General features: G+C 47.9%; 1 protein-coding gene and 7 non-coding genes across 8 annotated transcripts in view; 3 read left to right on the top strand and 5 right to left on the bottom strand.

Moving 5' to 3' along the window:
• The window catches only part of Machr-a (muscarinic Acetylcholine Receptor, A-type), a 472,231-nt gene that overhangs the window by 310,408 nt on the left and 135,352 nt on the right, over positions 1-26,471 (top strand). The window contains exon 4 of the mRNA XM_077680501.1: positions 11,067-11,725. The gene's annotated coding sequence lies outside the window, so the exon portion shown is untranslated. The remainder of the gene's footprint in view (positions 1-11,066; positions 11,726-26,471) is intronic.
• Positions 15,595-15,666, bottom strand: Trnat-ugu (transfer RNA threonine (anticodon UGU)). The gene has a single exon. It is a non-coding gene; the product is annotated as a tRNA-Thr (tRNA).
• On the bottom strand, positions 16,075-16,146 carry Trnat-ugu (transfer RNA threonine (anticodon UGU)). Its single transcript has one exon. It is a non-coding gene; the product is annotated as a tRNA-Thr (tRNA).
• Positions 16,555-16,626, bottom strand: Trnat-ugu (transfer RNA threonine (anticodon UGU)). The gene has a single exon. It is a non-coding gene; the product is annotated as a tRNA-Thr (tRNA).
• Trnat-ugu (transfer RNA threonine (anticodon UGU)) lies at positions 17,034-17,105 on the bottom strand. The gene has a single exon. It is a non-coding gene; the product is annotated as a tRNA-Thr (tRNA).
• Positions 17,513-17,584, bottom strand: Trnat-ugu (transfer RNA threonine (anticodon UGU)). Its single transcript has one exon. It is a non-coding gene; the product is annotated as a tRNA-Thr (tRNA).
• On the top strand, positions 18,367-18,438 carry Trnat-ugu (transfer RNA threonine (anticodon UGU)). Its single transcript has one exon. It is a non-coding gene; the product is annotated as a tRNA-Thr (tRNA).
• On the top strand, positions 18,846-18,917 carry Trnat-ugu (transfer RNA threonine (anticodon UGU)). Its single transcript has one exon. It is a non-coding gene; the product is annotated as a tRNA-Thr (tRNA).

The following is a 26,471-nucleotide window of genomic DNA, read 5'->3' as shown; positions in this document are numbered from 1 at the left end:
GAAAATGTTGTTTTCAACGCAAATTTTTATTTGCTATCACAAATATTAGGCACAAATATATTTTCAATTAAAAGGACGCTGCGAGTAGCGGCTGCGCATTGATGTTGCGCATCAAATAGTTCTACCCGGTCCGAAGACACCATCGTCCCCTTCAAAAACCCTTCAACTTATACATCCCTCGAAGAATTTTCCATAGCCGCCGCCGTACACTGTCAAAGTCGCGCCTCCGGACACCTAAATGTTCGTGTTTAGTGACTCGCAGGAGGCGCTACGAAATACTTCTCGACACATCACACACCCTCGTACGTCTGACACCCTAAACCACGCCCTTCCAGTCAATACTCCCCATAAATATAACGCTGGTATGGGTCCCCGGTCACGCCAACTTGGACGGCAATGCTCGAGCGCACGCGTTTTCCCGAGAACTCTCCCCGGGTCCGTCCAGGTGGTGGCCAAATGTGTGCCACCCTGTCACTCAAACTACTAACAGAGCCCAAATGCGCACCATACCCTGCCTCCCTGCAATGACCCCGATGCCATCGCTCCAAGCGGAAGCTCAGCTGAACACGCTTGACGAACTAGTCGAACAACGTCGCTCAGCCCGTATACATAAACGTACTGTTGCTGCGGAAGCAGCGGCCTTAGCTAGTTGTATGGGCTGTTTCCTTCCTGCCTCCCGTGATAGCCCTGTAACCAGGCTGCCATGGCTGTATCACCAGGTGACCGACAATCGACCACTGACTCGACTTCACACTCGTTCTACCGGAAAAGCATGTGCGAGAGGATCTCTACTGACGGCTGCGACCCAGTACGAGGCGATAGAGGCCTTCGAGGACGCTGGGGCCAAGGATGGCGTTTTATCTACTGCGATACAGTGTCCCGTTTATCCTGACGCCTCTCAAACTTGCCTCTACCAAACCATCCGCACCCTGTCATCTCTACTGGCGGAGCTCACAGCCATCCGGGATGGCCTACAGGCACTAACACCGGCCTTACAGCGCGCCCCCGTGGGTGCCATCCTACATCTTTATAAGCACTCCACGGCGGCGATACGGGATTTACGCCAAGTATCCAACAAGTGTACTATTTCCACATCCACACACTACTAGACACGTATCCCTGCCCTCTCAGGCTGTTGTAGATTAGGCACAACACGCTCCCCGCTCACATTGCAGCGGATAGAGCTTGTCACCCTACGTATATTCCTCGGCCGCTGCCAATGTTAACAACGAGTCCGATAGAAAACTTTCTCCAGCGGAAGTACGATCTGCGTCACACCACACGTGCCCTCATCCCACCGTGTTGAACGCACCTCCACAGTAGAATTGCTCGCTAAGAAGAGGTTTTGCTGCGCAGAGTTCGCGTTGGAGTGGCGTTTTCACCTGCTGTGACCCGGGCGTGGCCACCACGCTACCATGCCCCGTTCGATGACACCTGCCCGTTCTGCACAGCTCCTGTCGAACAAGCTAATGCGAACAATCTAATATGGGCGTGTCCTTCCCTGGACTCAGCCAGAAATCGACTCCTGAGAGGCACAGGCCTCCATCCTGGAAGACCCCCCGACCTCCAACGGTGGCTCTGGGGATCCCACTACCGCTCCCTTCTTGACTATCTTCGAGAGAGACGGCTGTCCATCTCTACTTCTAAATAAGTTATTTTTATGCCAACGGGCATTCCACCGCAAAAAAAAAAAAACCGAGTTAACAACATCAGGCACGCCGACAGCATCTCTGCGCGAGTAGGCAGTGTATCCCGGTCCCCCACCTCACCCTCTCCCGTAAAGCCGCAGCTGTGGTCCGGAAAGCACCAACCTCATCTCTTGTAACTCCACCCCGTATCAACTGCATACATGGCATCCTCTCGCATCCCACTTGCCCTACACACAACTGCCCCTCGCACCCACCAGAACCTTTACTGGGTACCTTTACAGGCCACCTTTACTGGGAGTGCCATCCACCAGACCTAACATCACACCTGCGTTTCCGCATCGCTTCCTGGGTGGACTGGTTGAACCCGGCTCCTGGCGTGGAAGTCAAGTCGACACAAGAACTCCTGTGGGCCCATTGTCTTCGTTTTAGTGACGACCTTGGGGTGTTCGAGGGACCAGCCGTCTCCTAATCAAGAGATTCTGGCATGACGGCCCGGACTAGGGCTGTTCAGAGAACAAAGTTTTCTCTCTTTCTTTCTTTCATGTTTCTCAACAATGTTGATAAGTATGAAGAACGGTTCCTGATCCGCTTGTCGGTTTCTATACCCCTCAAATGGTGTCACCATCGTTGTGTGTAGCATCATTTTGCCAACTCCGTTGTTTTGGCTGTATAGCCTACTAGGGTTCGCATCCAAAAAGGGAAGTAAATGCATCAGCTCTGCGTTAACGAACGCCTACTTACCAGTGGAGGTCCAAAGGGAGCAAGGGTTGTTGGCCGCCTCCAAGTGGATTTTGATATAATCCTGCTAAGTACACGGCGCGTGTGACCCCTCCCTGCCATCGAAGTCATTCCCCTAATCCGCTCCCGCTAAAACGTCCCTCGGTATCACCCCTGCTTCTGTCGAGCTCATTTACCAAAGCCTCTTAGCCGAGGCCTCGCTCATTTACCCACTGCGTCTCTAGGTTTGCCTCAAACCTAAGCCTTGCGAAGTTATCTAACGTATACGACCCCGCCTCCAGGCCACATCGTATTTAAGTATCGCGGACGCCGCCGACATCGCGTAGCGTGTCCTAAACAGCTCAGCGTAACGCGATCCCCGTCCAGGCGCACGTCATCGGACACCCAGCCAATCGCAATATCCGGACGAGCAATCACGAGCGGCTCCTCGGCAGCGGCCTCTACACAAGCTGACAAGCGGCTCAAGTGTCGCCGTCCCAGTCCAACGACCAAGCGTCTCGCGCTCGGTGCCAAACGTCAACATCCGGCTCTGTCACGGTGGTTGGTTCGTTCGGTGGCCGTGGCTTATAATTGAATGGGCGACCACCGGGCAAACAGCCTAGGGCGACGCGTGGCTCCGGAATGATTGGGTTAACGTAATGGGCCAGACACGCGCAGGCGTGGAGCCCCTCGGGGCGACCGACCGACGAACAGCCCCAAAGCTGCGCCCCTCAGGGAAAAAGAGGGAACGTGGGGCGGCAGCGTTTCTGAGGGGACGTCCACGGAGAGATTCGAGCGGACTTTAGTTCGTCGCCGTGAAGGCGCTTTAGTTCATCGGCTATACGATCGTCCTTAAGGCGAAGACGAGTAGCGCCACCGTAAGAGGAAGCGTCACTATTGACCGATTCTGATAATTATGATGCGTATAAGAGCTGGACTCGTATTCCACTCGGATTAGCGATAAAACTCGTCGACGATGGCGGGTGTTAATCGGGTTGGGTAGTTTCCGCGTGGCTGATAGAGGTGACAGAAGCCATGACGGGGTTGTTTAATAAGTGCTTGTGGGAACTTTACATCTACGCTCGTTTCCTATTTCTGTGTACAGCAAGTCTTGACCAGTGCTATAGTGACAGTAGGTGAGACAGGGTTATATAATAAATAGTTAGTGGAAGTCCATAGCTGATGATATAACAGCGCACACTTGGCGGGACCAATAGAAGACAAAAACACAAGCTCTTGGGTTGTTGTCTTGTATTCGTCCTGCCAAGGGTGCGCTGTTGTCTCATTATGAACGCATACCAACCGGCCCAGCTCTCGACCTTTTTGGAAGTCGATAGGTCTGCTCTCTTTATCGTCGAATTCCAATGAAATCGGGACGAAGCACGGATCCTTTCTGGAGCCTGTTTGCTTGTTGGCGTCGCGTCAGTTTCCACGGCCAGTGTCCCTTTCACCGGAGAGAGAGAGAGAGAGAGAAGGCTCTTTATTGAAAAAGCCGAGAAGTTTGCCGGAGTTTACCGTCGCCTATATACATGGTTCTCTGCTGAAGGAAGAAAAGACCAAGAAAAAGCTGGACAGGAAACAAAAAGAAAAAAAAAACTGGGGTGGACTTGGCGCGATAACGGACTTTCCCAAATTTGGTTTCAGGTCTCAGATTGGGCCATGTAATTTACCGTTTTGAAATTAGGACAATGTTATCCAATAAGAGAAACAGACTCCGCAGAGCTTGGCGCTGCTTCGAGGGACAAATCCATGGTCCTAAATTTGTGACAGCAACAAAAAAACACACAGCTCCATATTTACGACATACCCGCACACAAGATTCTGAATAAATGGATAGCGGCTCCTTTGAAGCAATTCAAGACCAATCCACGTGATACCACTAATATGAGGCACTGGCTCGGTTAGCAGTGAACGTTTTTTCTGTCGACATCACCGACGATAGGAAAAATCAGGATAAACCATCACTGCCTCTTATGTACTGCTGGTATGCGCCTCTAGCCGATGGCCACGTCGAAAGATTGACCAATGACGATTACAGCTGCCTACGAAGATTAGCTTGGTAAAATATTCCAAACATCCGGATTTCGCGCCAAGCAGTCGCTGGTTCACCCGAATATATCTATTTAGGGGGATTTACCGATGGCCATTAAGAAATGATCAGCTTTGGTAGGCCGTTGTTTGCATAATTATTACTATGATTGGTTTGCATAATTACTACTATGCCATTTTCAAGACTAATTCACCTCACGGAAGCCTTTAAGTAAAAGAAAGAACTCTGCAACCTGCACTGCAAACACACTTGCCAAAACATTTTCTATGAACGAGAAGTACAACGCACAGGGAAACAATCCTACTGCCTACAGTTACCATCCTCTGTGACAGTGGTCATGTAAACGTTTTTTAGCGCGAAGAAACTTGGGACATTTGGTCGCGTTTGAGGCGAAACGAAAGTACATAAGCGAGATTAGCGTTGCCATTTTATTTAGTTTTGCGGAAATAAGACAAAATAATTTATCCTAAGCTTAGGTGTTCCAAAGAAATGCGGGATAACTGTACCGAAAAAAGCCGCCTTTCTGCTCGCTTCGATGCTCGTGTCGGCGGAAAGCGATAGTCTGTGGCCGACCCCGCTACGTACTTCCCTTTCCCCCCTTTCCCATTCCATACACTCTTTCCTCTCGCAACTCACATGAGGACTGCAATAATTTCTGCGGTAATATTAATTACTGTATTACTACTTAATACTGTTATTTTTACCGATCGAGTTCACACGCACGTTAAAGAGAACAAGCAAGAACATTCGGATTAGCTCAATGACGCAACTAAGGCAAATTAGGCTTGGCTCAAGCTTAGGCTAGGATTGGCTTAGGCTATCCTTGGCTTAGGCGTAGGCTTGGCTTAGGCTAGGCTCGCGAACCGTGACCGCGAAGAGAAAACTAAACTGCTTCAAATGGCCGTATAAATCTATTCCATTAATTTCAAGCGCAAACATTCAGAGGAAAGTGTCGAAATAGTGTTTAACAACGTGTGGGTTCTAGGTAGTTGGTAATTCATTGTACGAATTCCAAGCACGAAAGTTCCTGTCTGATTTTTCGCGCTTGAAATTCGTACAATGGATTACCAACTAGCTCGAACCCACACGTTGTTAAACTCTATTTCGGCACTCTCCTCTACAGGTATACGTATACCGTGAATCGCATCCGCGTGCTCTTGACAGATTGTAAATAGGCGTAAACATACGCGACACAGATCGTTCTACCCCCTACAAATCAAGCATGCATTATGCCTTACTGCGTGTGTACCTCGACCGAATAAACAAAGAAAACATAAGTGGACGACCAAAGTTGCAACATCTCGCTGTCATCTCACCAACGACGAGGCTGCCCGGATTATCTCGGCAGTGTATAGGCCACCGCCTGCCTCGCGGTGCCAGCAACAATTTTCTTCCCGGACGTCCGGCGTGTAATTACGCGCTGCCCTCCGGACCGTTGTTTTAGAAGGTAATCGTCAGTGACAGTGAGTCTGAATGCAATGAGAACTAAAAATAAGACGAGCCAGCGAAGCTGGCTCTTAATTTCAGAGCCAGGCAAACAACAGAAGCAAAGCAGGTACGTGTTCTTTATTGTGAACGCCTTATCTCTCGTGGCCCACATATCCTCGTCCTGTTCAGCTCTGCTTGGCTTGACTTGGCTTGGGTTAACTCGGCCTGGCTTGAACAAGTGGGGAATGACACGAAGCCTATCCTGGCGGGCCGGCTGCTGCTTCCAACATGAGTTGGCTTCCCTGAGTCCTCTTTGTCTCTCAAAAACAATTCGCGGAGTGGGTTGAGGCTGAGGCCGGCGGACTAGGCGGTTGTGCTTGTGAAACAACGACCCTCGCTCTAAGAGAACCTGACATCGCCCGCGTACAATCTCTAGCGCTCCAACCACGGGAAATCTTCCCTGCCAGGTTGCTAAATTTTCCTATCTTTGTGAATCAAATTTTCGCTCGCGTCCACCGGCTCCTCTGCTTACTCCGCCCTGTGCTCAGCGCTTCTCTCTAACGTTTAACGAGCGATGGAAGATCTTTCCGTCCGGCCCCGCCCTGGAGAATCAACTGCGGCTGGTCGCCAGGGGCCAGGCGGCGAGAGCAACATATGGATTCCAGTGAAGAAGGAACCCCTTCCGTCCACTGCGCATTTCGCATGGAAGCCCTCTAGAATAAAGTTCTGTGCCCACGTGTGTGCTCACCTCACAAAACACCACTGCGGTACAAAGCCTGATTTCTGCATCTGCAGCAGACCAGTGGCGTACGCGACCCGAGGTTTTGCGTATATCCAGTTAAGGGTAATGCCTTTAGGAAACAGGTTGACTAGCAGACACTGGGCTTCAAAAACAAAAGCCTGTGTAAAAAAATTCCCCGCATTTCCCCGAGGGGAAGAATGTGAAAGTGCGAATGCACGAGTTGAATTTGCGCGGTTCGGTAATGTTCGCGAAAGAGAGATCACACACACACACACACAAACTACAAAGAAAGAAAGATGCATTTATTCACAGACACCTATTTGTGTTGTCGTTGTACTTGATTGCTAGAGCGGATCTCAGCTTTGAAATTTCGTGTCAGTACTCCTTTAAGCGGGTGCATTAGCCCTTCTCACGCCCGATTCCTGGCCAATCCCCCACGTGGGTATGTGCCATGTCAGCAGGAACAACAACAAGAATGAGCCATGGGGACGCGGCCAGGCAGCGCGCGCCCATCTCCCCCCGTTGCTAGGGAAGACGAGGAGCGCGCGCACCCGCAGCTGTTGCTATGCGGACTACGGCGGCGGACGATTCAGGCTCGCTTAAGAAGTGCATTCGCACTTAAAACCAGCATACTACGAGAGCTTGGTGGCGGCGTATCCATGCTAGAGGGGGCATATAACTTCATTCTCCTGCTTCACTTAGTTTATCTTCGTCGGCACTTTTTTTGGGTGTCTGAATGACAACGACGCCTCTTGTAAGCCATCTCTCATGCGACGCATACCAGGCTGAGTAGATTGGCAAAATTTCACTTCCCAAGCTAGGACAGCGGCATGGCGTGGCTGCAGAGGAGACAGGTCGTCATGTTTTTTCTCTGCCACCGTGGCACTGATCTGATGCGAATGCCGCCACCATACATCCGTGAGCAAACGATACCCTGTTGCGGTGGCCCGGAACCGGGAACTCAAGGAGGTTCGATCTTTTGTAACTGTGCCTAAGAAAATGGACGATGGCTTTTGGGAGAAACCCTATGAGACACCCCACGTCTCATGTATTCAATCAATCCCAAACGTCTTTCTTTCTCTTTTTGGTTCTCTTTTTTGTTTCTCCAAAGTGGAGTTTAATCCTCCGTGCATTGCAGAAAGAATTTCTTTGTTCGGTCTTTCAATATAAGCTTACGTTATATGGCTGTTGTTTCATTTATTTTTCACGGCTGCGAACAAAAATTAATGTGTCTTTGAACCGCGAGGCGTTCAAAGAGTTCGAAAAAATTAAAGCCGTTCCACTCAATGTGAAAGTTGTTGGAAGTGCAGAGGAGGGATTCGCAATAATGGGCTGTAGCGCCGTTATCTACTCATTTCTACAATCCAACGCATTTCAAATTTCCCTCCTTCGGAGTGCTCGCGCGCCTCCTGCCTGAATCTGCGCCAGCGGGAGTTCTGTTCTTTTTGGCTTGCTTTTCCTCCCGCACGTGCCGGCGTTCCACCGCCATTTTTTTTCGCATACAATCGTAAAACCCAATTCAACGAGCGTCATCATCATCATCATCCTCACAAGCCTATCTACGCCCACTGCAGGGCAAAGGCCTCCCCCGTTAATCTCCAATTACCCCGTTCCTGTGCTAACTGTTACCAATTTATCCCCGCAAACTTCTTGAGCTCATCTAACTTTCTGCCGCCCCCTGCAACGCTTGCCGTCCCTAGGGATCCACTCTGTTACCCTTAATGACCAACGATTATCTTGCCTTCGCATGACATGCCCTGCCCACGTCCATTCCTGCTTCTTAATTTCTACTAATATGTCCTTAACGTGCGTTTGTTCCCTGACCCACCCCGCTCTCTTCTTGTCCCTTAATGTTACACCTAACATCTTCCGCTTCATTGCCCGCTGAGTCGTTCTCAATTTAAGTTGAACCCTCTTAGTAAGCCTCCAAGTTTCTGCCCCGTAGGCGAGTACCGGTAAGATCAGCTGTCATACACTTTCTTCTTCAGGGACAATGGTAGGCTGCCATTCATTATCTGAGAATGTCTGCCGTGCAGAGATTCTCAGACGGCAAACTCAGACGGCAGATTCAGACGGCAGACTCAACGAGCGTTCCTTACTAAATGAACGCGGGCAATGCCGGTTAGTTCCACATATTTTGCCTCAAATGTACCTACAGTTTTCTTTGCGCTAAACGACGGGGAGGTGTATGACAAGCGCCAGCGGTTCACGAGTTTTCGAACGCTTATGACTATATAAACTGCTTTGCTTTCGAAGCCTCTGGGTTACGTTGCGATGACGGAACGCCGTGTGGCTCTACTTGGGTCCAGCGAGTGAACTACGACGACAAGGCGAGCCCCTAAAGTGCTCGGCACTTAAAACGAACGTCCGGGTTTGTGCGCCGTGTTACCATGCCATCACTACCGAAGTCGCACGTCACTCAAAATATTTATTTGGACCTCAATCCTATGTGTCTCATCCCTTGAATATGCATACCCATTATATTAGTAAATATTCGAGTTTTCTAATATTAGTAGTGTCTCAGGTGGGTAATGAATGTTTCCTTTTGGAAAAATTCATTATCCACCTGTTTGCCATTGAGGGATTCTCATGGGCCATGTCTAAGCGAAGAGGAATGGCTAGCTGCGCTAGTCATCCATCTTTACAGAGTGGAACGGATCATAAATTTTTCGCCAGCTTTAAATATTCAGCGTGGCCTTAGCATCGTGCGCCTATTCACAACTATATCAGTATACGCCATACAAAAATCGTGTCCGTTGTTTAATAACGCTCAAGCAGTAGCGCCAGAATTGACAAGAAGGTGCCAATATATTTCCCTTTGGATAACTACTCATTCTGAAATCCACATATTAAAAGAACTACGTATTAAAATAACGTTTCGGTAATAAATATGGATATGTGAGAAGGGTCGTATTCTGGGCGCATCTCGTGTTTCAACTATGTGTTTCAGCTAACCTAGGCAACGCTCACAGCCTCTGGTTGCTACGGCGAGTTATTACCCTAGCATAGGCAAAACACTGGCATCAGGACCTCATCCTGGTCGTGGATATTCGGAAAGACTTAGTGTCAGCCAAAGTTCCATCCTTGAGGAACTTGCAGAAGCAGCTTTCTCTCTCTCTCTTTCTCTCTCGTTCTCTCTCTCTATATCTCTCTCTCTCAGAAAGCCTCTCCATGTATACGTGACTTTCGTCCAATTGTCCGGGAACAATCCGCCGCATAGGCATCTAGGGATTGGTCTCGGTATGGTCCCCGCGCACCTTCCACATGGATTGAGGCGTACCTTAGGGCTACTTCCTCGCTCCTACGCTCTTCAACCTCGCTATAACACAAATTGCGAAAAACGTCGAACAGAACACAACCACCAGATTTATTCCTACCCGGATGGAATAACAATATAGACTGAATCAAGAGATTGTCCTGCCTGGTCAACAAGCCATAGTCATTGCTCTTCGGGACGCTGTAACTATTTAGTCTCTCTAACTCCAAACTAGACAGGTTCCTGCCCTCGTTTGCTACTAATTGTCGACGATTACCTCCCACAATGTGTCACTACCGGTGACACCCCATTACTGCTAAATTGGACACTCTCCGCCTCTCGTAGTAAATTCTTGTTTCATACAGGAGGTGCTCTAAAATCTGGCTGACCCAACTCTAGCAAAAATTAAAATTAAGCATGCTCTAGGAGGAGTCTCCACCCGTCAACCCCACGATTACAGATTGAATGACGTCGAGTGATAACTGGAGTTCGTACCTTTGTTCAAAATTCTGTGTCCCCCCCAGTCCCGCTGGTCATCCAAAAGAGTGAATGGCTCATTATGTGTTCGCACTGTCTCTCTACTCCCTCGCATTCTTTGTTAAATTGTAAGCTCGTGCTACATGCTGCTACTTTCTCCTGCCTGCTGCCTAGTTTCTGCCTGAAATCATTATTTGCACCATATTTTCTATCAATGGCGCTAATGTGTAGCATTCCTTATTCGTCTGAGATTTAAGTGCAAGAAAAGCTTTACTTTTTGCAGCGTTTAATCGGCAACGCACCGCTTACATCTTGGTGCTTCGCCAAGTATATTTCTTTAAGACAGTAAAGGTTTAACGAGCTGCGCGCCAGTTTTACGTCTTAACAAAAGACAAACACGGAGCTGCGCGCATTTTCAGTCTTTATGCCGCGATTTTTATGAGACTGCCCGCCTTATTCTCACGTTCATTTCTCTTCCGAAGGTAGTGCACCAACCACGGACGCCATTACCGTCTTTAAATAATGTCGAACGTAGGGTATTCAGAAAGCGCCCGTTAGGGAAACTTTAATGTATAACTTCCCTCATTAAGCAGACGCTATGTAAAAATTTGTACTTTTTTTTCGATCACACAGGTTAACGGTCCAGCGACGTTACAGTACTGTCTTTACCGCCCTTAAAGATTGCTCTGTGTCTATCGTTAGAGGGTATCCCAAAATGGCTCATTTTCTTTTCTTCATCCTGTGCAGGTCTCTCCGCGGGTATTGCCGTGCCAAGTTCTCTCGGACACCAAGTTTGATCTTCCATTCCCGCCGAAATCACCCCCACTTCTTCTCCCGGGACGTATGGCCCATCGCCGCGTTCCCCGTCTGCTCATCGGCATCGTGAAGCAGCACTTCCCAACCGTAACGGCGGCTTTTCGCCCCCTACTGAACGCACAGCACTGGTCGTAAAGCAGAGACTGGCAACAACACTCAGCCTTTTCGGAGTGACGAACAAAAGCGACCACAAAGCGAAGTTCCGTGAACCTGAGGACAGCGTCTGCGTGCGAAGAAAAGGCGTGGTTCGTCTGCTTCAACCATAAAGGGGGGAAGCACCACGTCTGCGCTGCTTCGTCAGCAATTAACGCATCTCATCGGCGCATCTTCTGCTCCCAACGCGTGTTTCAAGCGAGGAGAAATTCCGTTTTCGTCGATCAGCATTGTGTGCGCGTTATTCGGCGGCACCGCCGCGGGAAAGTTTTTCGCTCGCCTGGCATTCGCTGCGAGAAAGATTTGTGGTCAGCACTTTCGGTCGTCCGGGCCCGCAGCGAAGTTTTCTCAGGGTTCTCTTCTTGGGGCCGTGCTCCGGCTCCTAAGGAGTTCTCCGTCTTCGACCCCGGTCATCTCGCATCCCCCGAGGTGAAAAGGTAAGTTCCCCACTTGTTTTTTTACCACGAAAGTGTTTAATTCCCGAATACACGAAGATTTCGCTGACGTCATATCCGTCACGGAAGTGATGCCTGTACAACGAAGCAACCGGCCTGTAAAGGGTGCACTCCTGCACACAGGGTCTTCTTGCGGGAAAGTAACCTTTTGTACTATAAAGAGTGCGTTATATTTAGGGTTGTTCGTTTTCCGGTTTAATATTTTAACACAACAGTCTATTATGTCGTGCCACCCCAAGATTTCACTGACGTAATATCCGTCACGGAAATGACGCCAGTACACCTTTGCTGAAGCGACCCGCCAGCAGGACGTCGCTCGCCGAGGACACCCACAAGACAGCCGCCGACCCGCAAATCGCGCTCAGCTGTAGATTTCGCTGCACATTTCACTTTCGTGTTTGACGGATTCCTACGACAGAGGAATCAACCACAGCTTTTTGTTTTCTTTTCATCTCGCAGGAACAATATCAGCTTGGTTGAGCATGGTCTGTAGTGCAAAGGCCCGGTGGCTGGAGCCCCGCTCCAGAAACTCGATTCGATTTCTAAGGGGAACTCGCCTGTCAACATTCTTGTGGGAATTCCTGCTTCATGACCCACGGTCTCAAAAACCACCGTGCACCAATACGAAAAGACTGACAAATACATCGAAATGTTCCAGACGGTCTAGTTTGGTTTTCTTAGATAAATGTCACGTCTGTCCTGAAGTAAATAGATTAAAGCCGCTCCACTCAATGTGAAAGCTGTCGGAAGTGAAGAGCAGTGATTCACCATAATGGGCGGTGGCACTGTTATCCGCTCACTTCTACCACCCATCACGCTCTTCGTCGCCCTGTCTCATTCCTCTCTTTTTGAATTTAACGGAGGTATGTCCAAAGCATTTCGAATTTCCCGCCTTCGCAGTGCTCGCGCTCCGCCTGCCTGAAACTGCGCCAGCGGGAGTTCTGTTCTTTTAGTGCTTGCTTTTCCTCCCGCGCGTGCCGGCGTTGCAGTGTTACTTTTAAAGACGATAGTCTTTCTTGGGCTGCTTAAACCCAGAAATTTTGGTCTGTCTGTATGTCTGTCCGTCTGTCTGTCTGCGACTCGATTCAGACACCCGGCCAAAGTAAAATTGATATTGCGCAATAGTCTTATATACTCACAGACACATGTAAACGTCTAAGCCCGGTTCATCCGTTCATACTTGTCGACTTTGTTGGCAAATGGTTTTGGTGGTGGTTTCTTATTCGTAAGAAAGCACAGAAGACGTTTCGGATAGGTAGAATAGGTCATTGCAATGCCAGGCCAATGCAATGTCATTAAGACGAAAGCCTTGCGCACGGTAACGTGCCTCCTCAAAGGCAAAAAGCGACCGTAGTTGGCGTGAGCGACAACATGAATGATACCAAAATGGCCGTCTCTGTAAAGAGAATATAAATTGGGTTTCTGCGGGATTGGAACCCGCGTCGCCACAGCGACTTTAACGTCCCGGTTAATCCGGCACCCCGCCAGGATGGAACAAAAATTAGCCGGATGCGTGTGACGGGACAGCTGCACGTGGCAGCACTTGCGTGGCAGCACGGTTCGCTTTAAAACCGTGAGGGAGCTGCGTTCCGCTCACGCATGGCTTACGCGAAGCATCGATAACTCGATTACTTTGTTGATGCACAACATTATTGCTAACATAACAGTCATGTTCGCCGAACTGGTTAAGCACTTCGACTAGCACGGGCTATCGCATTGAGGAGAACACGGAGAAAACGGCTTATACGTTGGCGAGGTCACGCGATGACCAAGGTGCTTACTGCTTACGCGTGCATACACCGCACCGCGCCGTGTAGGAGCACAATCAAAACCCCGGCCTATCCAACATCCCCAGCCGTTCCCGTTAGCAGTGGGAGAACGTGTTTACTTCTGCACACCTACTATACCGGACAATCTCAGTCTTATTCAACCAATCAAACGGCCTACTGATGCGCGCTTACATGAATGCGACAGTACATCGAATTCATGTGGAGGCGACCATTGCTCTAGGAAGACGCATCCCAAAAGTGCAGTTTGGGGTTAGTGGAGACAAGCAATCCGATAGGGGTTAGTGGAGACAAGCGTATTGCATTAGCCAGATACGCTACGAACCGCGATGCGATACTGTCGCATCCATGTAGTCCGCCTTAAAGGCTAGGAAGCGATCACGCAACTTGTTTTGCGCAATAAAACCTCTGCTGTTTCTTCCACCAGGCCCACTTATTTGGCCCCGTACCTGCATTTCAAAAGTGCCGTTTCAAAAACAAAATCACGTTTGCAAAAGAACGTCCGACAGCCCAATTAAAATCTCTCCTCAGTCCGAACGCTCTGGTTTATCCGATGGAAGATCCGTGAAATTTCCACGCGCCATTGTAATCGTTTTCCGTGCCAGCCTCGAGCTACTGACACCTGGGACAAAAAAAAAAAAAAAAGAACAAAAAATATAAACGAAAGAAATGCATGGAGATAAGCAAGGGCAAAGGAGGATTTCAAAGCAGTGATCTTGTCGCATTTTTTTCCCTGCAGATGTATATGTGCAACTTAACGCCGGCGGTTCAGAATCGATCGAAGCGTCCTCTTTTTGGCACGATCCCAAGTCTCCCATTCTCAGTTCTTCCTCGGAACTTCCTCTCTTCTCAACGGGTATCCTTTTCTTTCCTTTATCTTCTACCTTTGCACTTGCCTGGAACTTTCTTTTCGCGCAGCACGGTGGAAGAACCCAAAGTGCCGTGGCTGGGGCGGAGAAAAAAAAAGGGGTACGGTATCGAAGACGACTTTTCTTGATATTGCTATAACCTAGCCGAAGAGGCGAAGCCGCTGCTCTCGCATGCAAAATGACATGCCATTCAAAAAACGCAATGAACATTTTCCCGTGCGCCCTTTTTGTTTATATATATATATAGTCTGGAAAAATAAAAACTCACACAGAGCGCGAAAAAATAAGGTTAGTAGAAACTGAGACACACGAGAAAGACGTAGAAAATAGAAATAAGTTTACCGACGTTTCAGGAAGAGGTCAGTAAACTTATTTCTATGTTCTACGTCTTTCTCGTGTGTCTCTGTCTCTACTAACCTTATATATATGCATGCATACATACATATACACCGTAGTGTTCCGAAAGAACGCACAGCCCCAGTACGGAGATATCAAGAGAAAAATACCGGATGGGCGAACTTTCGGGACAAGTGTGGAAAGAACGATACGTGCACGCATCAACACATGAATAGCGGATTCTACTTTATTTTGTTCACTCATCGGCGCTAAGAGTCTTGATTTTAAGGGGTGGGCGATTTTTGGGGTCTTTTAATAAATTAAAGGGCGGTGGGCGATGTTTCAGGGGAGGGCGGTTCCTTAGAACTTTACCGTATATATATATTGCTCGGAAGGCTGATGGCCATTCTTCCAAGGGGTCTATCACTTTCGTTGCGATTCGGTTTTGCAAAGTGCAATATTTTTTTTTGTTGCTAGTTTATCTACGAGCATTTCGGCCTCTTCCCTGCCTGTGTGTTTTTTCTTTGTTTGCGAATGGGGTTAATTCAGAATGCCGGGAGTGTTCGTTCATTTTCTACATAAATAACTTGAAGATCGCCACCTTCAATGCCTTTATATCTTCGTTCTGTTTTTCTGTTGCTTTTTGTGTTCATCCGTATATATATATATATATATATATATATATATATATATATATATATATATATATATATATATATATATATATATATATATATAGGTCAGCAGTCTACAATGCCAAAGGAGGCATAGGGGTGTGGTTAGGCTCTTTTTTTTTTACTACGGTTAATGAAGTAAACATTTTTTTAATATACAGAAGAAAGAAAGAAAGAAAAACACGCGCCCAGAGTGGGGACCGAACCCACGCCTTTCGATTACATGTCGAATGCCTTACCAATTCGGCTATCTGGGCGACTGTGTTCTCCTTCACTTTCTGGGATATTTATATTTACTAGAAGTGTATCTTACACTTGAGGGTGGTAGCCAGCGCCACTCTGACTACACGGGGAGAAGGGGACCTTCTTTTCAACCCCCGGGGCGTGACTCCAACGTCTACAGCCTGTCACGAGCGGGTAACTGGTGGGAAGCCCTCTTATGCTACCTAGGCATCAAGGCTGCCTGAACCGAGACCCTCGCTAGGCTTTCGCAGAATGATATAGTAAGGAAACGAGGGGCTCGTTGAGGAAATACAGAAAGATAGGTCAGCAGTCTACAATGCCAAAGGAGGCATAGGGGTGTGGTTAGGCTCTTTTTTTTTTACTACGGTTAGTGAAGTAAACATTTTTTTAATATACAGAAGAAAGAAAGAAAGAAAAACACGCGCCCAGAGTGGGGACCGAACCCACGCCTTTCGATTACATGTCGAATGCCTTACCAATTCGGCTATCTGGGCGACTGTGTTCTCCTTCACTTTCTGGGATATTTATATTTACTAGAAGTGTATCTTACACTTGAGGGTGGTAGCCAGCGCCACTCTGACTACACGGGGAGAAGGGGACCTTCTTTTCAACCCCCGGGGCGTGACTCCAACGTCTACAGCCTGTCACGAGCGGGTAACTGGTGGGAAGCCCTCTTATGCTACCTAGGCATCAAGGCTGCCTGAACCGAGACCCTCGCTAGGCTTTCGCAGAATAATATAGTAAGGAAATGAGGGGCTCGTTGAGGAAATACAGAAAGATAGGTCAGCAGTCTACAATGCCAAAGGAGGCATAGGGGTGTGGTTAGGCTCTTTTTTTTTTACTACGGTTAATGAAGTAAACATTTTTTTAATATACAGAAGAAAGAAAGAAAGAAAAACACGCGCCCAGAGTGGGGACCGAACCCACGCCTTTCGATTACATGTCGAATGCCTTACCAATTCGGCTATCTGGGCGACTGTGTTCTCCTTCACTTTCTGGGATATTTATATTTACTAGAAGTGTATCTTACACTTGAGGGTGGTAGCCAGCGCCACTCTGACTACACGGGGAGAAGGGGACCTTCTTTTCAACCCCCGGGGCGTGACTCCAACGTCTACAGCCTGTCACGAGCGGGTAAATAGTGGGAAGCCCTCTTATGCTACCTAGGCATCAAGGCTGCCTGAACCGAGACCCGCGCTAGGCTTTCGCAGAATAATATAGTAAGGAAATGAGGGGCTCGTTGAGGAAATATAGAAAGATAGGTCAGCAGTCTACAATGCCAAAGGAGGCATAGGGGTGTGGTTAGGCTCTTTTTTTTTACTACGGTTAATGAAGTAAACATTTTTTTAATATACAGAAGAAAGAAAGAAAGAAAAACACGCGCCCAGAGTGGGGACCGAACCCACGCCTTTCGATTACATGTCGAATGCCTTACCAATTCGGCTATCTGGGCGACTGTGTTCTCCTTCACTTTCTGGGATATGTATATTTACTAGAAGTGTATCTTACACTTGAGGGTGGTAGCCAGCGCCACTCTGACTACACGGGGAGAAGGGGACCTTCTTTTCAACCCCCGGGGCGTGACTCCAACGTCTACAGCCTGTCACGAGCGGGTAACTGGTGGGAAGCCCTCTTATGCTACCTAGGCATCAAGGCTGCCTGAACCGAGACCCTCGCTAGGCTTTCGCAGAATAATATAGTAAGGAAATGAGGGGCTCGTTGAGGAAATACAGAAAGATAGGTCAGCAGTCTACAATGCCAAAGGAGGCATAGGGGTGTGGTTACGCTCTTTTTTTTTACTACGGTTAATGAAGTAAACATTTTTTTAATATACAGAAGAAAGAAAGAAAGAAAAACACGCGCCCAGAGTGGGGACCGAACCCACGCCTTTCGATTACATGTCGAATGCCTTACCAATTCGGCTATCTGGGCGACTGTGTTCTCCTTCACTTTCTGGGATATTTATATTTACTAGAAGTGTATCTTACACTTGAGGGTGGTAGCCAGCGCCACTCTGACTACACGGGGAGAAGGGGACCTTCTTTTCAACCCCCGGGGCGTGACTCCAACGTCTACAGCCTGTCACGAGCGGGTAACTGGTGGGAAGCCCTCTTATGCTACCTAGGCATCAAGGCTGCCTGAACCGAGACCCTCGCTAGGCTTTCGCAGAATAATATAGTAAGGAAATGAGGGGCTCGTTGAGGAAATACAGAAAGATAGGTCAGCAGTCTACAATGCCAAAGGAGGCATAGGGGTGTGGTTAGGCTCTTTTTTTTTTACTACGGTTAATGAAGTAAACATTTTTAAACGTGTTTTTCTTTCTTTCTTTCTTCTGTATATTAAAAAAATGTTTACTTCATTAACCGTAGTAAAAAATAGAGCCTAACCACACCCCTATGCCTCCTTTGGCATTGTAGACTGCTGACCTATCTTTCTGTATTTCCTCAACGAGCCCCTCATTTCCTTACTATATTATTCTGCGAAAGCTTAGCGAGGGTCTCGGTTCAGGCAGCCTTGATGCATAGGTAGCATAAGAGGGCTTCCCACCAGTTACCCGCTCGTGACAGGCTGTAGACGTTGGAGTTACGCCCCGGGGGTTGAAAAGAAGGTCCCCTTCTCCCCGTGTAGTCAGAGTGGCGCTGGCTACCACCCTCAAGTGTAAGATACACTTCTAGTAAATATAAATATCCCAGAAAGTGAAGGAGAACACAGTCGCCCAGATAGCCGAATTGGTAAGGCATTCGACATGTAATCGAAAGGCGTGGGTTCGGTCCCCACTCTGGGCGCGTGTTTTTCTTTCTTTCTTTCTTCTGTATATTAAAAAAATGTTTACTTCATTAACCGTAGTAAAAAAAAAGAGCCTAACCACACCCCTATGCCTCCTTTGGCATTGTAGACTGCTGACCTATCTTTCTGTATTTCCTCAACGAGCCCCTCATTTCCTTACTATATTATTCTGCGAAAGCCTAGCGAGGGTCTCGGTTCAGGCAGCCTTGATGCCTAGGTAGCATAAGAGGGCTTCCCACCAGTTACCCGCTCGTGACAGGCTGTAGACGTTGGAGTCACGCCCCGGGGGTTGAAAAGAAGGTCCCCTTCTCCCCGTGTAGTCAGAGTGGCGCTGGCTACCACCCTGAAGTGTAAGATACACTTCTAGTAAATATAAATATCCCAGAAAGTGAAGGAGAACACAGTCGCCCAGATAGCCGAATTGGTAAGGCATTCGACATGTAATCGAAAGGCGTGGGTTCGGTCCCCACTCTGGGCGCGTGTTTTTCTTTCTTTCTTTCTTCTGTATATTAAAAAAATGTTTACTTCATTAACCGTAGTAAAAAAAAAAGAGCCTAACCACACCCCTATGCCTCCTTTGGCATTGTAGACTGCTGACCTATCTTTCTGTATTTCCTCAACGAGCCCCTCATTTCCTTACTATATATATATATATATATATATATATATATATATATATATATATATATATATATATATATATATATATATTGCGACTTCATTTTTCGCGCCCATTCTCGTCGCTTGTGATGTCAAATCAGTTCTGGTTTGACTGGAATGACTGCGGAAAACCCGGAATGACTGCGGTCACTTTATCGCGTTATTTTGCAACAGCTACAGCGGCATCCTCAACAGTTAGATGTCATCGTTCAATCTGGCTAAGCCGTCGTTCTGTTGATCCCCAGGACGTCCGGGTTCGATTCCTGCAGCGAGTGTTGTTTCTTTGACGGAGGTGGAAATCGAAAAACGACCGTGTCTCGAAATTTGGGAGGACGTAGAAGGTTCCCAGGTGGTCTAAACTAATTCGAAGCACTTCTCCCCCCCCCCACCCCTCAATGATTTAGAATTTTCAAATTTAAGAGGAAGTGTTGGAAAAATCAGAAAGAAAGAAGAGGTGGCCATTAGCAGCTGCCTGCTGATAGTGCTATCATCGTCATTATAGAATTCCATCCACCATTAAAGATTCACCCACGTCACACGGTCCTCGCCTCGGTTCTTTAACAAAATGGTGCCGTGACCAGGATGTGAAGATCTCTACAGTTGAAGACTGGAGTGTGCGGAGCGCCATCGACGATGACGTGAGTGACACGGCTGCGATAGGACTAAACTGTGACCGCTGACCACGGACCGCAGGCGGACGTGAGTACCCAAGGATCAATTGAGGGCTCGCCAAGTGACTAACGATCAGCCGCTATCACCAACGCTACCGACTCTTAGTGGACCCCTGACGGGACCAACAGAAGAACCGGCTTAGGTTTCTCGCCTACCATGACTCTTCTCGGCGACCCAGAAATATTAACGACGCCAAGCATCGACATGGATGCCCTTTGCAAACGAAGAAGCCTAACCCGGAGTGACGCCGCCACACTGATCAACGACATAAAATCACGGATGAATGCCGAGACACCATCAATCGGTGAGCTAATTTGCCTCAAGAAAAGCCTAATGGAAGAATATGAAATTCTGAAGAAACTGGACGGTGAAATTGAAGAACTCGTTGACCTAGAGAATTTAAGGAAAGAATGTGAAGCCACGTATGATTTCGAAGATTCGATACTGCTGATAAAATTTAGAATGGAGCTATTGTTCCCGGAGTTACAAAAATATCCTAGCAATGACACTGTAGCAATAGCCTCCGAACAACACAACAGCACCGTAGAGAACAAAGAGTCAACACTAAAGAACAGTGGCCCTACTAACAGCGATTTGGCATCACCTTCGAAACATGATCGTCAGGAGCCCCATGTCACCGCACGAGCTGGTACCTTCAAAGAACAACACAATGCCTCAATTGGCAAAGTGCAGGCAGGCGCTCCTAAGGCTCGCTCAGACGAACTGACAAGAGCTTTTTGCACAGTTGACGCTGCAAACGATGAACCGGCGTCATTACCTTCAATGAATATAACGAGAAATAGAAGCGACGACACTACATTGGAGAAACCAAAAAATAAGACTTCTGCGGAAGATTTCGAAGAGATTAAAACGAGTTCAGCGCACAACGAACGACTTAATGGAACCCCGAAAGTGAACCAAAGAACACTGCAGAAGCATCGACACATTGACCCAGTTACAGGCGCACCCATCGATCGCTCAAATATATGTTGCCATCACGGAAACGCGTTTTCGGAGGGGATTTTGTTGACTACGGCAAAACGTAAAGATTTGATAACCCCGATGCCAAAACAACGACGGCGAAAATGGCGAAACCGGAGAGCCCTACGACAAGCATGTACAAGTAGCACAAATAAAGCTAAACCGAAACGCGTGATCAAGTACAGAGTGAGACCAAAAACAAGGAATCAAGGGAAAGCCCCACGGCGAAGGACCTGTATGCACCTGAAGAGACGCATCCGGTACTTAAATTTTCTTAGGACCCGACTTTCAACCGGACGCCCATGCCGCATGAAGTTTGTGCGAAGTCTGCAAGGTCCTCATCCAGGACGGACGACGGTCCAATCGAGTCGATTACCCTGTTCAGATTATGCAAGGCGCAGGTATCACAAACGCACCAAGCCTCGATGGAAACGAAATCATGGACTAACACAGGGTGACTACGACGTTCATGACATGGATTGTGACCACATTGAATTGATCACGGGACCTTGGGCGAAAGGGTTAAAAGACGAGTGCTTGGTGACCGTTGAAAACTGCAATCATTAACGTCATGCCCATTATCCTCCGCCATTTGTCGCGTGGCCGGGAGGTTGTAAAAATCAGAAAGAAAGAAGAGGTGGCCATTAGCAGCTGCCTGCCCTGCTGGTAGTGCTATCATCGTCATTGTGGAATTCCATCCGCCAATAAACATTCACCCACGTCCCGCAGTCATCGCCTCGGAGTGCACTTAACCCTTTTCCGTACTCACCCTGTGGAGATGGCTTATACTGTTGCAGATCATCCAAACCAAAGCTCGGTAAAGTTCTGCCTTCACGTGCCACTAAATCACGCGCTGGGTAAAGAAAGGGAGCAACAAGAATGAAAGTGTGTACTTCGTCGTCGGCGTCCACATTGCCTAGTGGACACCTGAAATGCACGCTTTTCGTTCAGGAAAGTGGTGGCGCCACTTGTAAAGCAGGTGTCTTTGCAAGACGAACCTCTACAAGCACTTGCTGTGTTGAATTAACATGCTGTGACGCCATGAGCGGCGCCAGCGCACTCGACCTGACGCGCTGTCAGCCATTTTGGAGCATTCATCGCCGGCTGTCTGAGCTCTTTTACACTTTGTATAAATTGTTTTTTTTCCGCTTCAAAAGCAGCCGACGACATCAACTTATTATTAAAAGAACACGCCCACAACGAATCAAAGAGGTTCCCGCCATACGCTTGCAACCGTTCCGCGGAGGCCTTTCACAGAACAGTGTTCCAACAGAAAAGGAATGTAGACGACTGAATTCCTCAGGAGATGTTGGCTTTCGTGATGCAGAAAGTTAAGAGCACCTAAAGGACGATAGGCAGTTCAATCTACGAAAACTTCGCTTGGCTCTTTTCCGCTGGGCTTGAGAAAAGGAGGCTGCAAGAAATTTAATTTCCTATCTTCGTGCGCAGAAGACACCGGCCGGCAGGAATTGCTTCGTATATGTCGATGGCGTTGCGTGTGCTTCTTTCGCCAGCACTAAGGAGTACGCCAGTCGGGAAGGGGAGGCTGAGAATTGCCACCGCACCATCGCTGCCCCCTGGCGTCTGCTTCTATTGGAAGCAGCAAATGTGGTCACATACTTCGCAACTTTTCGGACAGTCGGGCCCCAGCCGACGCTTGGTTCTGCTTTGTGTTGCTCAAAGACAGCCATCGCTGCGTTCCACGCCGAGGGACGCAGTTGTGTCCCTCATAACAGGATAACAGGACGATGGAAGAAGGAAATCGCATACAGTGGCACAAAGGACCACAGCGGTGCGCGAGTTTCACGACAGAAAAGTTCGCTTTGTCTCCCAACTGCGCTCGAAGTATGGTTAAAAGAACAGCAGGACGAAGGTAAAATCCTGTGAGTCAAGAATTCGATCGCTGAAGTTTTGACACGACTTTGTTGCAACTGAAATCTTCAATAGGACCACCTGCGCCTCCATTTGTGCGTTAAAAGAATTCGCTGTATTGAAAGGCCGGTCTCCGAAAATTCTTTGCGAAGATGACCGAACAAATTGCGCTCGTTGAGCACGGTCTGCAAGTGGGTTGTGGCCCGTGATATGACACGCTTTCTTCCCCGTGTAAGAGCGGTGATGGGTTTTTGTTCGTCTGGTTAATCAGGAATTACATCAGTGGACGATCATCGGACGAAATTCTTCAAACAGACGATGCCTAAGTCTCTTGATCTAACTTCAATGTGTTTATGTGCCCCCCCTCCGCCAAGAATTTAACACACCGGGAAAACACGCACACGTGCATGTACAAAAAGGAAGTAGATCAAGAAGGAGGCGTTCTCAGACTGGCCTCCAATCCTGAGGCTTCTAGGAAACTCATAAAAGCTTTAGCACCCAGTACCGCAGTGTGTCTGCTTTTCGAGGGGCCTGAAAAATTGGCTGCGTATGTGCTCACTTCGCTGCAAATGTCGTCGAAATACGATAGTCTGTCCTCTGGCACCGCGGCCCAGCAAATAGCTCTCTTCCCTTTCCGCCGCCTCTCACGCTCTTCCACTTCCGTTTTGCTCCGTCCGCGACAAAAAAAGTGGAGGTTTGCACAAGTCAATTCAGCTTATGGCGCACCCCACTGATCGTGCGCCCTATTCGCCCCGAGAGCGAACACAGTCGTCCCCTGGCGGCGGCGGGACGAACCGCTCCTAGTGTGGATGGCGCTCTCGCGTCGTCTGCTTTTTCACGTTGCGTGCGGCGCAAGACGCGTGCTGCGCACGACAAAACAACCAATATGTGTGCTCGTTTGGCAGTAAGCAATGACATAGTTACCTCTGCTTGCGCATTTCCTCTAGAAACGCAATAATAAGCGGCCGTTGCGGGTTAATGCGCTGGTTTAATTCCACGAAACATCTTCGCCCTGGTCACCGCTTGAGTGTGACACATGTTTTAAACATTGCTTCCACACATTGCACTTTTCTTATTGTTGAGTGCAGTCGTCTGCCGTTTCGGGAACGTCGAAGGGTGCTTTTTGAAGGTGGCGTGGTGATTATTTAAAGGATAAAAGTTTAGTACGCGAAACAGGTAAGAAGCGGCAAGACCTGTGTATACGCGTGCAAATTCCACACCCTTGTAAAACTGCGCTGTGTCCTTATAGAAAGAAGAAACAAACAAAAACATTTACACTGCACACGACCCGTGCGCTATCGCCCATACATTACCGGACACGTATTTTACACCAGCAAGCGCCTGTGTGATCGTGTCCTTCCCGTACCTTTTCTAAAATAAATACCATTTTTGGACTGTCGTTGTTTGTACTAAGGAGGAGGAATAAACATTTATTCAACTGTATCGAGTTGCTAATTTTACGTATTATTTAAAATACGTTTCTATGGATGCGCAAGGGTATTTAGGGGGGATTTTTCGGCAAAATTAAGCAGTTGAGTTTGCGTCTGTCATGTGGCATTTCGTGTGCCATTTTCATATATAACATTTTCAAATCCGACATGAATCACCTTGTCCAGAAACGTGTCTCAGTCAGCATAACCAAATGCCTAATATGGTCACGTGTTAATCTCTAGAGGTGGACCTAAGTTTAAAGAAAGAGGAGAAAACGCGTAATATAATGCATGTTGTTGCCCACATGTGTGAGGAGTGTGTGCCATGACTCGCTGTTTTTTTTTTAATTTTTCCCGCAATGCTTGCTTTCAATACAATTTTGAAAAAGGCGAGCCACAATTCCTGGACAATTCCGGACCAAAAGGGGTGTTAATCAGTTTTGAAAATACGTACTGCTTTTTCACCGCTACAGAACACGGCGCCTAGTGTAGATTCGATTGTAAGTAATACCAGAGTCCTTCAATGCTTTACTGGTCACGAAACTTCGGCGCTCGCTTCATATAGGGACCGCGCGCGCCACTACAGGCGCCACCGCCGCACGAAGGTCATCCAGCCGCCGCGCGTGCGGCGTATTGGCCAGCTCTTGACGTGCAAACGCTCGCTGCTTTTGGTGTCTGCGCGCTGATTAAGTGTGTGTTTTTTTCGTAGTAGTTAGCGATGAATAGTCCAGTTATTGTGTTTATCACCTGCCTTCAATGGGCTTTTATTTTTCCAAGTTACCGTAAACTTCGGCCGCGAACGGCAACGGCTTCTGTGTGCTCTAGCACAAGCGCTGCGCCGTCGTGTTTACGGATTTTTAAATCTCTATTGCTTGTTTTCTTAAAGCAAATTTGTAAATACCACACATACGGTAGCTGTGTAGTCACGGACTGCTGCGGGCCTATCGATAACACAATACAAAAAATGAAAGAAACCAAGTACGCGTCGTTCAGACTACGCTTAATGAATCTGTTGATTGCTCTGGAATGCACAGAACGCTAAAAGAGATAGCTCAATAGTATTGTCGTTTTCGATGAGTGGGTACATACTTCAGAACATACAAAAACGCTGCAGAAACGCGAAGGATCAAAACGAAGAGATATACATGTTGCACCGTGTGTCTTTCTGCTTCCACGCTTTGCAATCCTTACAAAACAAGGAAGCAAAAAAAGAACAATGAAACTAATTTTATCACACGCAGCAAAAAAATTCAATGTTACAAGGGAGACAAAAGAGCGTGGTCCAGCGTACAGAAATTTATTTTTTCGCGCTGCGATGTGCAGCACACGGAGGAAATAGAATATTGCCACTTAGCCAAGAACGACGCAAAGCTTTTCTGAACGCAGTGAGCTAGCGATCTTCTGCACTACAAAAGACTAGAATCAGTGCCGGATTAGGAAATTTTGGGGCCCGAGGTTACTGCGTCCTTGACGCCCTAATGATGATGATTATGATGATGATGACGATGATGATAATAATGATTCCGCTTTGATATGCAAAAATTTTCGAAGCGCATGTTATACTCTTTGATCAGTGATAAATTACACATAATTTTACGCTTTCGGAAACTAATTTCTTGGCTTGATGTCTAGTATTATATAACGGATTTTACCAGGCGTAAAAGTTAGTATAGATTGATAGCCGGTCCATCACAGGTTCACAATTAATCGAAGCACCGTGTAGGACTGCAGACGCCATGGTACCGAAGAGGATTTCCTTACGAGAAGCATATCTTGTTAAGCCTGTAACGCTTTAGTTTTATTCTAAAGTCTTCCACCTCCATATATGGGAGGGCTCAAAGTCCGCGCAGGCAACTGTCACTCACAGATATCTGCCAAACAGTTAGCCGCCACGACGTATGCGGACCAAAATCCTGTAGGTTACACGCGCAAACGAGAAAGCACGCGGCGGTTAGAGCATGTGCCGTCTTTGAAGGAGGTGGGACGGGGGCTCAGACGTGTCGCGTAACGCAACCTTCCTATCGCAGCACGATTAGCACAAAGACGATAAGCAGAAAGATGTCGCTTTTTGGGCTAGGGCGCGGTCCGCTTCGTGCGTGGGTTGGCGCACGGCCGTCGAACTTCCAGCGGCGATGAACTCCTGTTGCGCATCTGTGATGGCCTTGCTAGTCGGCAAGCCGTTACACAATAACGCATCCCCTTTGGGTTGAAGAGCACAGGTGAGCACGAGAGATGGCATCAGACAACAGTTTAATAAGGATAGTATATCTCAGCTCACCCCTGCGCTGCTGCTCCTGTCGGTGCCGCGAAACAGTTCCAGCATTCAGTAGTTCATTGTCGATCGGTCGGGTCGTTGTTTGATCGTATACTGGCAGTGGAAACACGCTGAAGCTTCTTGTCTAGATTCAGGGTCTACG

This window comes from Haemaphysalis longicornis, unplaced genomic scaffold (assembly GCF_048455015.1).
Source record: "Haemaphysalis longicornis isolate Haplotype H1 unplaced genomic scaffold, Haemaphysalis longicornis Haplotype H1 scaffold_8, whole genome shotgun sequence".
Taxonomy (NCBI): Eukaryota; Metazoa; Arthropoda; class Arachnida; order Ixodida; family Ixodidae; genus Haemaphysalis; species Haemaphysalis longicornis.
Note: the sequence above shows the minus strand (reverse complement) of the source record. Positions and strands in the feature narration are given on the sequence as shown.